We start from the raw sequence: 17,590 nt of genomic DNA on the forward strand, positions 1-17,590 counted from the left end.
AGGGAGTTAGGAATTAAACTAAAAAGTAGGACCTCAAAGGTAGGATTCTCAGGATTGCTACCAGTGCCACGAGCCAGTCAGAGTAGGAATGTCAGGATAGATAGGATGAATGCGTGGCTCGAGAGGTGGTGCAAGAGGGAGGGATTCAAATTCCTGGGGCATTGGGACCGGTTCTGGGGGAGGTGGGACCAGTACAAACCAGAAAGTCTGCACTTGGGCAGGACTGGAACCGATGTCCTTGGGGGTGGGGGGGGGGGGGTTGTTTGCTAGAGCTGTTGGGGAGGGTTTAAACTAATGTGGCAGGGGGTTGGGAACCGATGCAGGAAGTCGGAGGGAAGTAAAACGGGGCCACAAACAAAAAGCAGTAAGGGGGAAAGTGTAAGGCAGAGAAGCCACAGTCAAAAATCAAAAAGGGCCACAGTACAAGGTACAATGACTGAGGAGAGTGTGAAAAGGGAGGTGATCAATGCAGGATTGAGGGTGTTGTACCTAAATGCACACAGTGTATGGAACAAGGTAAATGAGCTTGTTGCGCACATTGATATTGGCTGGTGCGATGTTGTGGGCATCACAGAGATGTGGCTGCAAGGGGATCAGAGCTGGGATCTAAATATACAAGGATATGTGTCCTATCGAAAGGACAGGCAGATGGGCAAAGGGGGCGGGGTTGCATTGTTAGTAAGGAATGAATACATTGAAAGCAAGGAGCAGAAGGCATAGAATCTCTGTGGATAGAGTTGAGGAATCATAAAGGTAAAAAGACCCTGATGGGAGTTATGTACAGGCCCCCTAGCAGTAGTCAGGATGTGGGGCAGAAAACAAATCAGGAGATAGAAAAGGCATGTAAAAAAGGCAATATTACAGTAATCATGGGGGCATCAATATGCAGGTGGACTGGGAAAATCAGATTGGTAGTGGATCCCAAGAAAAGGAATTTGTGGAATGTGTAAGATGTTTTTTTGGAGCAGCTTGTGACAGAGCCTATTAGGGAACAGGCAATTCTGGAGTTGGTGCTGTGTAATGAGGCAGACTTGATGAGGGAACTTAAGGTGAAGGAACCCTGAGGGAGCAGTGGCCACAATATGATAGAATTTACCCAGCAGTTTGAGAGGGAGAAGCTGCAATCAGATGTAACGGTATTACAATTAAATAAGGGTAACTACAAAGACATGAGGGAGGAGCTGGCCAGAGGTGACTGGAAAAGGAGCCGAGCAGGGAAGACAGTGGAACAGCAATGGCAGGAGTTTTTGGGGGTTATTAGGGAGACACAACAGAAATTCATCCTAAGGAGGAAACATGCTAAGGGGAGGACAAGGCAGCCATGGCTGATGAGGGAAGTCAAGGACCGCATTAAAGCTAAAGAAAAAGCATACAAAGTGGCGAGGATTAGTGGGAAACCAGAGGATTGGGAAGCCTTTAAAAGTGAGCAGAGGACAACTAAAAAAGCAATAAGGGGGTAGAAGATGAAATATGAGTGCAAGCTAGCTAGGAATATAAAGGAAGATAGGAAGAGATTTTTTCAATATGTAAAAGGTAAGAGAGAGGCAAAAATAGACATTGGACCACGAGAAAATGTGACTGGAGAAGTAATAATAGGAAACAAAGAAATGGCAGATGAACTGAATAGTTACTTTGCATCAGTCTTCACTATGGAAGACACCAGTGGAATGTCAGAGCTCCAGGAGAACCAGGGGGCAGAGGTGAGTGCAGTGACCATTACTAAGGAGAAGGTTCTGGGGAAACTGAAAGGTCTGAAGGTGGATAATTCACCTGGACCGGATGGACCCAGGGTCCTGAAAGAGAGAGCTGAGGAAATTGTGGAGGCGTTAGTGATGATCTTTCAGGAATCACTGGAGGCAGGAAGGGTCCCAGAGGACTGGAAAGTGGCAAATGTAACATCTCTGTTTAAGAAGGGAGGGAGGCAGAAGACGGGAAATTATAGGCCGTTGAGCCTGACTTCGGTCATTGGTAAGATTTTAGAGTCTGTTATTAAAGATGAGATCGCGAAGTACTTGGAAGTGCATGGTAAAATAGGACTGAGTCAGCACGGCTTTGTCAAAGGGAGGCCATGTCTGACAAATCTGTTAGAGTTCTTTGAGGAGGTAACAAGCAAGTTAGACAAAGGAGAACCAGTGGATGTGATTTATTTAGATTTTCAGAAGGCCTTTGACAAAGTGCCGCATAGGAGACTGTTGAATAAGTTAAGAGCTCATGGTGTTCAGGGTAAGGATAGAGGATTGGTTGACTGGCAGAAGACAGAGAGTGAGGATAAAGTGGTCTTTTTCAGGATTGCAGCCGGTGACTAGTGGTGTGCCTCAGGGACCTGTGCTGGGACCACAACGTTTTACAATATACATTAATAATCTGTGAGAAGGAACTGAAGGCACTGTTGCTACGTTTGCAGTACAAAGATCTGTAGAGGGACAGGTAGTACTGAGGAAGCAAGGGAGCTGCAGAAGGACTTGGACAAGCCAGGAGTGTGGACAATGTAGTGGCAAAAGAAATACAATCGGGAAAAGTGTGAGGTTATGCACTTTGGAAGGACGTACAGAGAGAGGACGTACTCCGGACGGTGCTCCGGTTTCCTCCCACAGTCCAAAGATGTGCGGGTTAGGTGGATTGGCTATGCTAAATTGCCCGTAGTGTCCTAAAAAGTAAGGTTAAGGGTTGTTGGGTTACGGATATAAGGTGGATACGTGGGTTTGAGTAGGGTGATCATTGCTCGGCACAACATCGAGGGCCGAAGGGCCTGTTCTGTGCTGTAATGTACTATGTTCTATGTTCTAAAGGGATTTAGAGAGAGGACACACTGGAGAGCAGTGAGATAATAATAATCTTTATTGCTACATGTCGGCTTACATTAACACTGCAATGAAGTTACTGTGAAAAGCCCCTAGTCGCCACATTCCGACACCTGTTCGGGTACACAGAGGGAGAATTCAGAATATCCAATTCACCTGACTGCACGTCTTTCAGGACTTGTGGGAGGAAACCGGAGCACCCGGAGGAAACCCACGCAGACATGGGGACAACGTGCAGACTCCGCACAGACAGTAACCCAAGCCGGGAATTGAACCTGGGACCCAGGAGCTGTGAAGTACAGTGCTGCCCACTGGATATGGCGAGGGCAAAAACTGGTGATCAGAGCGATGTCGAGAGAAGGCAAAACAGAGAACAGGCGATATGGAGAGAGGTCAAACTGGCAAACAGAGGGATATAGAGAGAGACACACTGGGGAACAGAGGGGTATAGAGAGAGGACACACTGACGAACAGGGATATAGAGAGAGGACACACTGGCGAACAGAGGGATATAGAGAGAGGGCACACTGGGGAACAGAGGGATATATAGAGAGGAGACACTGGGGAACAGAGGGATATAGAGAGAGAGGGCACACTGGGGAACAGAGGGATATATAGAGAGGAGACACTGGGGAACAGAGGGATAATGAGATAGAGGACACACTGGGGAACACAGGGAAAAAGAGAGAGATACACTGGGGAATAGAGGGATATAGAGAGAGGGCACACTGGGGTACAGAGGGATGGAGAGAGAGGACACACTGGACAACACAGGGATATAGAGAGAGGAGACACTGATGAACAGAGGGATATAGAGAGAGGACACGCTGGGGAACAGAGGGATATAGAGAGAGGACACACTGGGGAACAGAGGGATAGAGAGAGAGGACACACTGGGCAACAGAGGGATATAGAGAGAGGACACACTGGGGAACAGAGGGATATAGAGAGAGGACACACTGGGGAACAGAGGGATATAGAGAGAGGACACACTGGGGAACATAGGGATATAGAGAGAGACACACACTGGGGAAAAGAGGGATATAGAGAGATGACACACTGGGGAACAGAGGGATATAGAGAGATGACACACTGGGGAACAGAGTGATATAGAGAGAGACAAACTGGGCAACAGAGGGATATAGAGAGAGAGACACACTGGCGAACAGATGGATATAGAGAGAGGGCACACTGGGGAACAGAGGGATATATAGAGAGGAGACACTGGGGAACAGAGGGATATAGAGAGAGAGGGCACACTGGGGAACAGAGGGATATATAGAGAGGAGACACTGGGGAACAGAGGGATAATGAGATAGAGGACACACTGGGGAACACAGGGAAAAAGAGAGAGATACACTGGGGAATAGAGGGATATAGAGAGAGGGCACACTGGGGTACAGAGGGATGGAGAGAGAGGACACACTGGACAACACAGGGATATAGAGAGAGGAGACACTGATGAACAGAGGGATATAGAGAGAGGACACGCTGGGGAACAGAGGGATATAGAGAGAGGACACACTGGGAACAGAGGGATAGAGAGAGAGGACACACTGGGCAACAGAGGGATATAGAGAGAGGACACACTGGGGAACAGAGGGATATAGAGAGAGGACACACTGGGGAACAGAGGGATATAGAGAGAGGACACACTGGGGAACATAGGGATATAGAGAGAGACACACACTGGGGAAAAGAGGGATATAGAGAGATGACACACTGGGGAACAGAGGGATATAGAGAGATGACACACTGGGGAACAGAGTGATATAGAGAGAGACAAACTGGGCAACAGAGGGATATAGAGAGAGAGACACACTGGCGAACAGATGGATATAGAGAGAGGACACACTGGGGAACAGAGGGATATAGAGAGAGGACACACTGGGGAACAGAGGGATATAGAGAGAGGACACACTGGGGATCAGAGGGATATAGAGAGAGGACACACTGGGGAACAGAGGGACAGAGAGAGGACATACTGGGGATCAGAGGGATATAGAGAGAGGACACACTGGGGAACAGAGGGATATAGAGAGAGGACACGCTGGGGAACAGAGGGATATAGAGAGAGACACACTGGGGAACAGATGGATATAGAGAGAGGAGACACTGGGGAACAGAGGGATATAGAGAGAGGACACACTGGGGAACAGAGGGATATAGAGAGAGGACACACTGGGGAACAGAGGGATATAGAGAGAGGACACACTGGGGAACAGAGGGATATAGAGAGAGGACACACTGGGGAACAGAGTGATATAGAGAGAGGACACACTGGGGAACAGAGGGATATAGAGAGAGAGACACACTGGGGAACAGAGGGATAGAGAGAGAGGGCACACTGGGGAACAGAGGGACATAGAGAGAGACACACTGGGGAACAGAGGCAGATAGAGAGAGGGCATACTGGGGAACAGAGGGATATAGAGAGAGTACACACTGGGGAACAGAGAGATATAGAGAGAGGACACACTGGGGAACAGGGATATAGAGAGAGACACACTGGGGAACAGAGGGATATAGAGCGAGGACACACTGGGAACAGAGGGACAGAGAAAGAGGACACACTGGGGGATAGAGGGATATAGAGAGAGGACACACTGGGGGACAGAAAGATATAGATGGAGGACAAATTGGGCTACAAAGGGATATAGAGAGAGGACGCACATAAAAACAGAGGGATATAGAGATAGGCCACACTGTGGAAGAGAGGGTTATAGAGAGATGAAAAACAGGGGTATAGAGGAAAATAGAGAACAGGGATTCAGAGAGAGGGCACACACGGGAACAGAATGATATAGAGAGGACACGCTGGGCAAAGAATATAGAGAGATGACACAATGGGAAAATGAGGAATATAGAGAGAGGACACACTGGGGAACAGAGGGATATAGAGAGAGGACACACTGGGGAACAGAGGGATATAGAGAGAGGACACAGAGGAGAACCATGGGATATAGAGAGAGGACACATTGGGGAACAGAAGGATATAGAGCGAGGACACACTGGGGAACAGAGGGATATAGAGAGAGACACACTGGGGAACAGAGTTTTGAGATAAAGGACACACTGGGGAACATTTGACTGTATTCCTGCCGAGATGTATATTGACAATTTCTAAATATCAACCATCACGCTGTCATTCCTGCCTCCCTCCACTTTGTCGTGGCCTTGGGGGACTGTGGGGAAGGGAGAGGGGATCTTTAGACAATCTTGAGCATCTCGTTTTGTGCCGCAGTCCGTCTTCAGATACAAATTTTCTCAGTGTCAGCAGCCTTGATGCAGTGCAGAGCCGTTTGCTGACAGATGAAGCGGAGATGGGCATTACACATCCTATCGTTCCAGTGGTCTGATTTCAAAACAGCACAGTCTTCATCCCCAGCACTATTCGGTTCACCATCAAACCATTGGCTAAAACTTCAAAATGGGATATAAAAACAATCATTAAAATACCAGACCAGTCCTGATCAAAAAAAACAAGTAACATCCCAAACTAATCCCACTGTCCACTCTCTCCCTATTGTCCTGGAGTAATACCAAATTAATCCCACTGTCCACTCACTCCCCACTGTCCTGCAGTAATCCAAAATTAATCCCACTGTCCACTCTGTTCCCATAGCCCTTTATCAATCCCAAATTAACCCCACTGTCCACTCTCTCCCCATTGACCTGCATTAATCCAAAATTAATCCCACTGTCCACTCTCTCCCCATTGTCTTGCATTAATTCCAAATTAATCCCACTGTCCACTCTCTCCCCACTGTCCTGCATTAATCCAAAATTAATCCCACTGTCCACTCTGTTCCCATAGCCCTTTATCAATCCCAAATTAACCCCACTGTCCACTCTCTCCCCATTGTCCTGCATTAATTCCAAATTATTCCCACTGTCCACTCTCTTCCCATAGCCCTGTATCAATGCCAAACTAATCCCACTGTCCACTCTCTCCCAACTGCCCTACATTAATCCAAAATTAATCCCACTGTCCACTCTCTCCCAACTGTCCTGCATTAATCCACAATTAATCCCACTGTCCAAACTGTTCCCATAGCCCTGTATCAATCCCAAATTAATCCCACTGTCCACTCTCTTCGCATAGCACTGTATAAATGCCAAACTAATCCCACTGTCCACCCTCTCCCCATATCCCTGTATCAATGCCAAACTAATCCCATTGTCCACTCTCTCCCCATAGCCCTGCATCAATGCCAAACTAATCCCACTGTCCACACACTCCCCATTGTCCTGTATCAATGCCAAACTAATCCCACTGTCCACTCTCTCCCCATAGCCCTGTATCAATGCCAAACTAATCTCACTGTCCACTCTCTCCCCATAGCCCTGCATCAATGCCAAAACAATCCCACTGTACACTCTCTCCCCATAACCCTGCATCAATGCCAAACTAATCCCATTGTCCACTCTCTCCCATACCCCTGAATAAATGCCAAACTAATCCTACTGCCAATCTCTCCCCATAGCCCTGCATCAATCCCAACTAATCCCACTGTCATCTCTCTCCACATAGCCCTGCATCAATCCCAAACTAATCGATTTTCCACTCTCTCCCCATAGCCCTGCATCAATCCCAAACTAATCCCACTGTCCACTCTCTCCCCATAGCCCTGCATCAATCCCAAACTAATCCCACTGTCCAATCTCTTCCCATTGCCCTGTGTCAATGCCAAACTAATCCCACTGTCCACTCTCTCCCCATAGCCCTGTATCAATGCCAAACTAATCCCACTGTCCACTCTCTCCCCATAGCCCTGCATCAATTCCAAACTAATCCCACTGTCCACTCTCTCCCCAAAGCCCTGCATCAATGCCAAACTAATCCCATTGTCCTTCTCTTCCCACAGCCCTGCATCAATACCAAACTAATCCCATTGTCCACTCTCTCCATTAGACCTGTATCAATGCCAAACTAATCCCACTGTCCACTCTCTCCCCATAGCCCTGCATCGATACCAAACTAATCCCACAGTCCACTCTCTCCCCATAGCACTGCATCAATGCCAAACTAATCCCACTGTCCACTCTCTCCCCATACCCCAGCATCAATGCCAAACTAATCCCACTGTCCAATCTCTTCCCATACCCCAGCATCAATGCCAAACTAATCCCACTGTCCACTCTCTCCCCATACCCCAGCATCAATGCCAAACTAATCCCACTGTCCAATCTCTTCCCATAACCCTGCATCAATGCAAAACTAATCCCTCTGTCCAATCTCTTCCCATAGCCCTGGGTCAATCCCATACTAATCCCACTGTCCACTCTGTCCCCTTAGCCTTGCATCAATGCCAAATTAATCCCATTGTCCACTCTCTACACATTGCCCTGGTGCAATCCCAAACTTATACCACTGTCCACTCTCTCCCCATAGCCCTGATGCAAACCCAAACTAATACCATTGTCCACTATCTCCCCATAGCCCTGCACCAATGCCAAACTAATCCCACTGTCCACTCTCTCCCCATAGCCCTGCGCCAATGTCAAATTAATCCCACTGCCCACTCTCTCCCCATAGCCCTGCATCAATGCGAAACGAATCCAATTGTCCACTCTCTCCCCATAGCCCTGCATCAGTGCCAAACTAACCTCACTGTCCACTCTCTCCCCATAGCCCTGTATCAATGTCAAATTAATCCCACTGTCCACACTTTCCTCATAGCCAAACATTAATGCCAAATTAATCCAACTGTCCACTCTCACCCCATAGCCCTGCATCAAAGCCAAACTAATCCCAGTGTCCACACTCTCCCCAAAGCCCTGCATCAATGCAAAACTAATCCCACTGTCCAATCTCTTCCCATAACCCTGCATCAATGCCAAACTAATCCCACTGTCCACTCTCTCCCCATACCCCAGCATCAATGCCAAACTAATCCCACTGTCCAATCTCTTCCCATAACCCTGCATCAATGCAAAACTAATCCCTCTGTCCAATCTCTTCCCATAACCCTGCATCAACGCCAAATTAATCCCATTGTCCACTCTCTACACATTGCCCTGGTGCAATCCCAAACTAATACCACTGTCCACTCTCTCCCCATAGCCCTGATGCAATCCCAAACTAATCCCATTGTCCACTATCTCCCCATAGCCCTGCACCAATGCCAAACTAATCCCACTGTCCACTCTCTCCCCATTGCCCTGTGCCAATGTCAAATTAATCCCACTGTCCACTATCTCCCCATACCCCAGCATCAATACCAAACTAATCCGATTGTCCACTCTCTCCCCATAGCCCTGCATCAATGCCAAACTAATCCCACTGTCCACTCTCTCCCCATAGCCCTGCATTCATCCCAAACTAATCCCACTGTCCACTCTCTCCCCATAGCCCTGCATTCATCCCAAACTAATCCCATTGTCCACTCTCTCCCCATAGCCCTGCATTCATCCCAAACTAATCCCACTGTCCACTCTCTCCCCATAGCCCTGCATTCATCCCAAACTAATCCTATTGTCCACACTCTCCCCATAGCCCTGTATCAATGCCAAACTAATCCCAATGCCCACTCTCTCCCCATAGCCCTGCATCAATGCGAAACGAATCCAATTGTCCACTCTCTCCCCATAGCCCTGCATCAATGCCAAACTAATCCCACTGTCCACACATTTCCCATAGCCCTGCATCAGTCCCAAACTAATCTCACTGTCCACTCTCTCCCCATAGCCCTGTATCAATGTCAAATTAATCCCACTGTCCCACTCTCTCCCCATAGCCCTGCATCAATGCCAAACTAATCCCACTGTCCACTCTCTCCCATAGGACCTGCATCAATGCCAAACTAATCCCACTGTCCACTCTCTCCCATAGCCCTGCATCAATGCCAAACTAATCCCACTGTCCACTCTCTCCCCATAGTCCTGTATCAATGCCAAACTAATCCCACTGTCCACTCTCTCCCCATAGCCCTGCATCAATGCCAAACTAATCCACTGTCCACTCTCTCCCCATAGCCCTGCATCAATGCCAAACTAATCCACTGTCCACTCTCTCACCATAGCCCTGCATCAATGCCAAACTAATCCACTTGTCCACTCTCTCCCCATAGCCCTGCATCAATGCCAACTAATCCCACTGTCCACTCTCTCCCCATAGCCCTGGCATCAATGCCAAACTAATCCCACTGTCCACTCTCTCCCATAGCCCTGCATCAATGCCAAACTAATCCCACTGTCCACTCTATCCCCATAGCACTGCATCAATGCCAAACTAATCCCACTGTCCACTCCTCATTGCCCTGCATCAATGCCAAACTAATCCCACTGTCCACTCTCTCCCCGTAGACCTGCATCAATGACAAACTAATCCCACTGTCCACTCTCTCCCAATAGCCCTGCATCAATGCCAAACTAATCCCATTGTCCACTCTTTTCCCATAGCCCTGCATCAATTCCAAACTAATCCCACTGTCCACTCTCTCCCCATAGCCCTGTATCAATGCCAAACTAATCCCACTGTCCTCTCTCTCCCCATAGCCCTGCATCAATGCCAAACTAATCCCAAAGTCCACTCTCTCCCCATAGCACTGCATCAATGCCAAACTAATCCCACTGTCCACTCTCTCCCCATACCCCAGCATCAATGCCAAACTAATCCCACTGTCCACACATTCCCCATAGCCCTGCATCAATGCCAAACTAATCCCTCTGTCCAATCTCTTCCCATAACACTGCATCAATGCCAAACTAATCCCTCTGTCCAATCTCTTCCCATAGCCTTGGGTCAATCCCAAAGTAATCCCACTGTCCACTCTGTCCCTTTAGCCCTGCATCAATGCCAAATTAATCCCATTGTCCACTCTCTACACATTGCCCTGGTGCAATCCCAAACTAATCCCACTGTCCACTCTCTCACCATAGCCCTGCGCCAATGTCAAATTAATCCCACTTGCCACTCTCTCCCCATAGCCCTGATGCAATCCCAAACTAATCCCATTGTCCACTATCTCCCCATAGCCCTGCACCAATGCCAAACTAATCCCACTGTCCACTCTCTCCCCATTGCCCTGTGCCAATGTCAAATTAATCCCACTGTCCACTATCTCCCCATACCCCAGCATCAATACCAAACTAATCCCACTGTCCACTCTCTCCCCATAGCCCTGCATCAATGCCAAACTAATCCCACTGTCCACTCTCTCCCCATAGCCCTGCATTCATCCCAAACTAATCCCACTGTCCACTCTCTCCCCATAGCCCCTGCATCAATGCCAAACTAATCCCACTGTCCACTCTCTCCCCATAGCCCTGCATCAATGCCCAAACTAATCCCACTGTCCACTCTCTCCCCATAGCCCTGCATCAATGCCAAACTAATCCCACTGTCCACACTCTCTCCCATAGCCCTGTATCAATGCCAAACTAATCCCACTGTCCACACTCTCCCCATAGCCCTGCATCAATGCCAAACTAATCCCACTGTCCACTCTCTTCCCCATAGCCCTGCATCAATGCCAAACTAATCCCACTGTCCACTCTCTCCCATAGCCCTGCATCAATCCCAAACTAATCCCACTGTCCACTCTCTCCCCATAGCCCTGCATCAATGCCAAACTAATCCCACTGTCCACACATTCCCCATAGCCCTGCATCAATGCCAAACTAATCCCACTGTCCACTCTCTCCCCATAGCCCTGCATCAATGCCAAACTAATCCCACTGTCCACTCTCTCCCCATAGCCCTGCATCAAATGCCAAACTAATCCCACTGTCCACAAACTCCCCATTGTCCTGTATCAGTGTCAAACTAATCCCACTGTCCACTCACATCCCATAGCCCTGCATCAATGCCAAACTGATTTCACTGTCCAAACTTTCCCCATCGCCCTGTATCAATGGCAAACTAATCCCACTGTCCACTCTCTCCGCATTGCCCTGTGTCAATGCCAAACTAATCTCACTGTCCACACTCTCCCCATAGCCCTGCATCAATGCCAAACTAATCCCATTGTCCACACTCTCCCCATAGCCCTGTATCAATGCCAAACTAATCCCACTGTCCACTCTCTCCGCATTGCCCTGTGTCAATGCCAAAATAATCCCACTATCCACACTCTCCCCATAGCACTGCATCAATGCCAAACTAATCCCACTGTCCACTCCTCATTGCCCTGCATCAATGCCAAACTAATCCCACTGTCCACTCTCTCCCCGTAGACCTGCATCAATGACAAACTAATCCCACTGTCCACTCTCTCCCATCAGCCCTGCATCAATTCCAACTAATCCCACTGTCCACTCTCTCCCCATAGCCCTGCATCAATGCCAAACTAATCCCACTGTCCACTCTCTCCCCATAGCCCTGCATCAATGCCAAACTAATCCCACTGTCCACTCTCTTCCCATAGCCCTGCATCAATGCAAAACTAATCCCACTGTCCACTCTCTCCCCATAGCCCTGCATCAATGCCAAACTAATCCCACTGTCCACTCTCTCCCATAGCCCTGCATCAATGCCAAACTAATCCCACTGTCCACTCTCTCCCCATAGCCCTGCATCAAAGGCAAACTAATCCCACTGTCCCATCTCAATCCCCTAAACCCTGTATCAATGCCAAACTAATCCCACTGTCCACTCTCTTTCTCATAGTCCTGGTGCAATCCCAAACTAATCCCACTGTCCACTCTCTCCCCATTGCCCTGCATCAATGCAAAACTAATCCCACTGTCCACTCTCTTCCCATTGCCCTGCAGCAATCCCAAACTAATCCCACTGTCCACTCTCTCACCATAGCCCTGCGCCAATGTCAAATTAATCCCACTTGCCACTCTCTCCCCATAGCCCTGTATCAATGCCAAACTAATCCCACTGTCCACTCTCTCCCCATTGCCCTGCATCAGTTCCAAACTAATCTCACTGTCCACTCTCTCCCCATAGCCCTGTATCAATGTCAAATTAATCCCACTGTCCACACTCTCCTCACAGCCCAACATCAATGCCAAATTAATCCAACTGTCCACTCTCACCCCACAGCCCTGCATCAATGCCAAACTAATCCCACTGTCCACTCTTTCCCCATAGCCCTGCATTAATCCCAAACTAATCCCACTGTCCACTCTCTTCCCAGAGGCCTGCATTAATCCTAAACTAATCCCATTGTTCACACTCTCCCCACAGCCCTGCATCAATGCCAAACTAATCCCACTGTCCACTCTCTCCCCATTGCCCTGCATCAGTTCCAAACTAATCTCACTGTCCACTCTCTCCCCATAGCCCTGTATCAATGTCAAATTAATCCCACTGTCCACACTCTCCTCACAGCCCAACATCAATGCCAAATTAATCCAACTGTACACTCTCACCCCACAGCCCTGCATCAGTGCCAAACTAATCCCACTGTCCACTCACTCCCCATAGCCCTGTATCAATGTCAAATTAATCCCACTGTCCACACTCTCCTCACAGCCCAACATCAATGCCAAATTTATCCAACTGTCCACACTCTCCCCATTGCCCTGCATCAATGCCAAATTAATCCCACTGTCCACAAACTCCCCATTGTCCTGTATCAATGCCAAACTAATCCCACTGTCCACTCACTCCCCATAACCCTGTATCAATGCCAAACTAATCCCACTGTCCACTCGCTCCCCATAGCCCTGCATCAATGCCATAACTAATCCCATTGTCCACTCTCTCCCCATAGCCCTGTATCAATGCCATACTAATCCCACTGTCCACTCTCTCCCCATAGACCTGCATCAATGACAAACTAATCGCACTGTCCACTCTCTCCCCATAGCCCTGCATCAATGCCAAACTAATCCCATTGTCCACTCTATTCCCCATAGCCCTGCATCAATGCCAACTAATCCCACTGTCCACTCTCTCCCCATAGCCTCTAGCATCAATGCCAAACTAATCCCACTTGTCCACTCTCTTCACCACTAGCCCTGCATCAATAGCCAAACTAATCCCACTTGTCCACTATCTCACCCATAGCCCAGCATCAATGCCAAACTAATCCCACTGTCCACACTTCTCCCATAGGCACTGCATCAATGCCAAACTAACCCATCTGTCCACTCTCTTCCCATATCCTGCATCAATGCCAAAACTAATCCCCTCTGTCCAATCTCTTCCCATAGCCCTGGGTCAATCCCAAACTAATCCCACTATCCACTCTCTGTCCCCATAGCCCTGCATCAATGCCAAATTAATCCCATTATCCACTCTCTCCCCATAGCCCTGCATCAATGCCTTAACTAACCCCACTGTCCACTCTCTCCCCATAGCCCTGCATAAATGCCAAACGAATCCCACTGTCCACACTCTCTCCATAGTCCTGCATCAATGCCAAACTAATCCCAGTGTCAACTCTCTCCCCATAGCCCTGCATTATTGCCAAACTAATCCCATTGTCCACTCTCTTCCCATAGCCCTGCATCAATGCCAAACTCTTCCCACTGTCCACACACTCCCCATTGTCCTGTATCAATGCCATACTAATCGCACAGTCCACTCTCTCCCCATTGCCCTCCATCAATGCCAAAATAATCCCACTGTCCACTCACTCCCCATAGCCCTGCATCAATGCCAAACTAATCCCACTTTCCCACTCTCTCCCCATAGCCCTGATTCAATGCCAAATTAATCCCATTGTCCACTCTTTTCCCATAGCCCGGCATCAATTCCAAACTAATCCCACTGTCCACTCTCTCTCCATTGCCCTGCATCATTGCCAATCTAATCCCATTGTCCACTCTCTTACCATAGGCCTGCATCAATACCAAACTAACGCCATTGACCACTCTCTCCCCATACCCCTGTATCAACGCAAAACTAATCCCACTGTCCACTCTCTCCCCATAGCCCTGCATCAATGCCAAACTAATCCCACTGTCCACTCTCTCCCCATAGACCAGCATCAATTCCAAACTGATCCCAATGTCCACACATTCCCCATAGCCCTGCATCAATCCCAAATTAACCCCACTGTCCACTCTCTCCCCATTGGCCTGCATTAATTCCAAATTAATCCCACTGTCCACTCTCTTCCCATAGCCCTGTATCAATGCCAAACTAACCCCACTGCCCACTCTCTCCACCCTGTCCTACATTAATCCAAAATTAATCCCACTGTCCACTCTCTCCCAACTGTCCTGCATTAATCCAAAATTAATCCCACTGTCCAATCTGTTCCCATAGCCCTGTATCAATCCCAAATTAATCCCACTGTCCACTCTCTCCCCATTGTCCTGCATTAATCGCAAATTAATCCCACTGTCCACTCTCTTCCCATAGCACTGTATCAATGCCAAACTAATCCCACTGTCCACCCTCTCCCCATAGCCCTGTATCAATGCCAAACTAATCCCACTGTCCACTCACTCCCAACTATCCTGCATTAATCCAAAATTAATCTCACTGTTCAAACTGTTCCCATTGTCCTGCATTAATCCCAAATTAATCCAATTGTCCCCTCTCTTCGCATAGCACTGTATAAATGCCAAACTAAACCCACTGTCCACCAACTCCCCATAGCCCTGTATCAATGCCAAACTAATCTCACTGTCCACTCTCCCCCCATAGCCCTGCATCAATGCCAAACTAATCCCATTGTCCACTATCAGCACATAGCCCTGCATCTATGCCAAACTAATCCCACTGTCCACACACTCCCCATTGTCCTGTATCAATGCCAAACTAATCCCACTGTCCACTCTCCCCATAGCCCTGCATCAATGCCAAACTAATCCCACTGTACACTCTCTTCCCATAGCCCTGCATCAATGCCAAACTAATCCCACTGTACACTCTCTTCCCATAGCCCTGTACCAATGCCAAACTATTCCCATTGTCCACTCTCTCCCCATAGCCCTGCATCAATGCCAAACTATTCCCATTGTCCACTCTCTCCCCATAGCCCTGCATCAATCCCAACTAATCCCACTGTCCACTCTCTCCACATAGCCCTGCATCAATCCCAAACTAATCCCACTGTCCACTCTCTCCCCATAGCCCTGCATCAATCCCAAACTAATCCATTGTCCACTCTCTCCCCATAGCCCTGCATCAATCCCAATCTAAACACACTGTCCAATTTCTTCCCATCGCCCTGTGTCAATGCCAAACTAATCCCACTGTCCACACGCTTCCCATAGCCGTGCATCAATGCCAAACTGATCCCACTGTCCACACTCTCCCCATAGCCCTGTATCAATGCCAAACTAATCCCACTGTCCACTCTCTCTGCATTGCCTTGTGTCAATGACAAACTAATCCCACTGTCCACACTCTCCCCATAGCCCTGCATCAATGCGTAACTAATCCCATTGTCCACACTCTCCCCATAGCCCTGTATCAATGCCAAGCTAATCCCACTGTCCAATCTCTTCCCATAGCCCTGCATCAATGCCAAACTAATCCCACTGTCCAATCTCTTCCCATAGCCCTGCATCAATGCCAAACTAATCCCACTGTCCACTCTCTCCTTATAGCCCTGCATCAATGCCAAATTAAACCCACTGTCCACTCTCTCGCCGTAGCCCTGGATCAATGCAAAACGAATCCCACTGTCCACTCTCTCCCCATAGCCCTGCACCAATGCCAAACTAATCCCATTGTCGACTCTCTCCCCATAGCCCTGCATCAATGCCATACTAATCCCACTGTCCCACTCTCTCCCCATAACCCTGCATCAATGCAAAACGAATCCCACTGTCCACTCTCTCCCCATAGCCCTGTATCAATGCCATACTAATCCCACTGTCCACTCTCTCCCCATAGCCCTGCATCAATGCCAAACTAATCCCACTGTCCACTCTCTCCCCATAGCACTGCATCAATGCCAAACTAATCCCACAGTCCACTCTCTCCCCATAGCACTGCATCAATGCCAAACTAATCCCACTGTCCACTCTCTCCCCATACCCAGCATCAATGCCAAACTAATCCCACTGTCCACTCTCTCCCCATAGCCCTGCATCAATGCCAAACTAATCCCTCTGTCCACTCTCTCCCCATAGCCCTGCATCAATCCCAAACTGATCCATTGTCCACTCTCTCCACATAGCCCTGCATCAATGCCAAACTAATCCATTTTCCACTCTCTCCCCATAGCCCTGCATCAATTGCAATCTAATCCCACTCTCCAATCTCTTCCCATAGCCCTGTGTCAATGCCAAACTAATCCCACTGTCCACACTCTTCCCCATAGCCCTGTATCAATGCCAAGATAACCCCACTGTCCAATCTCTCCCCATAGCCCTGTATCAATGCCAAACTAATCCCACTGTCCACTCTCTCCCCATAGCCCTGCATCAATGCCAAACTAATCCCACTGTCCACTCTCTCCCCATAGCCCTGCATCAATGCCAAACTAATCCCATTGTCCACTCTCTCCCCATAGCCCTGCATCAATGCCAAACTAATCCCACTGTCCACTCTCTCCCCATAGCCCTGCATCAATGCCAAACTAATCCACTGTCCCACTCTCTCCCATAGCCCTGGATCAATGCCAAACTAATCCCATTGTCCACTCTCTCCCCATAGCCCTGCATCAATTCCAAACTAATCCCACTGTCCACTCTCTCCCCATAGCCCTGCATCAATGCCAAACTAATCCCATTGTCCACTCTCTCCCCATAGCCCTGCATCAATGCCAAACTAATCCCATTGTCCACTCTCTCCCCATAGCCCTGCATCAATGCCAAACTAATCCCACTGTCCACTCTCTCCCCATAGCCCTGCATCAATCCCAAACTAATCCCACTGTCCACTCCCTCCCCATAGCCCTGTATCAATGCCAAACTAATCCCACTGT

This window comes from Scyliorhinus canicula, chromosome 16, assembly GCF_902713615.1.
Source record: "Scyliorhinus canicula chromosome 16, sScyCan1.1, whole genome shotgun sequence".
Classification (NCBI taxonomy): Eukaryota; Metazoa; Chordata; class Chondrichthyes; order Carcharhiniformes; family Scyliorhinidae; genus Scyliorhinus; species Scyliorhinus canicula.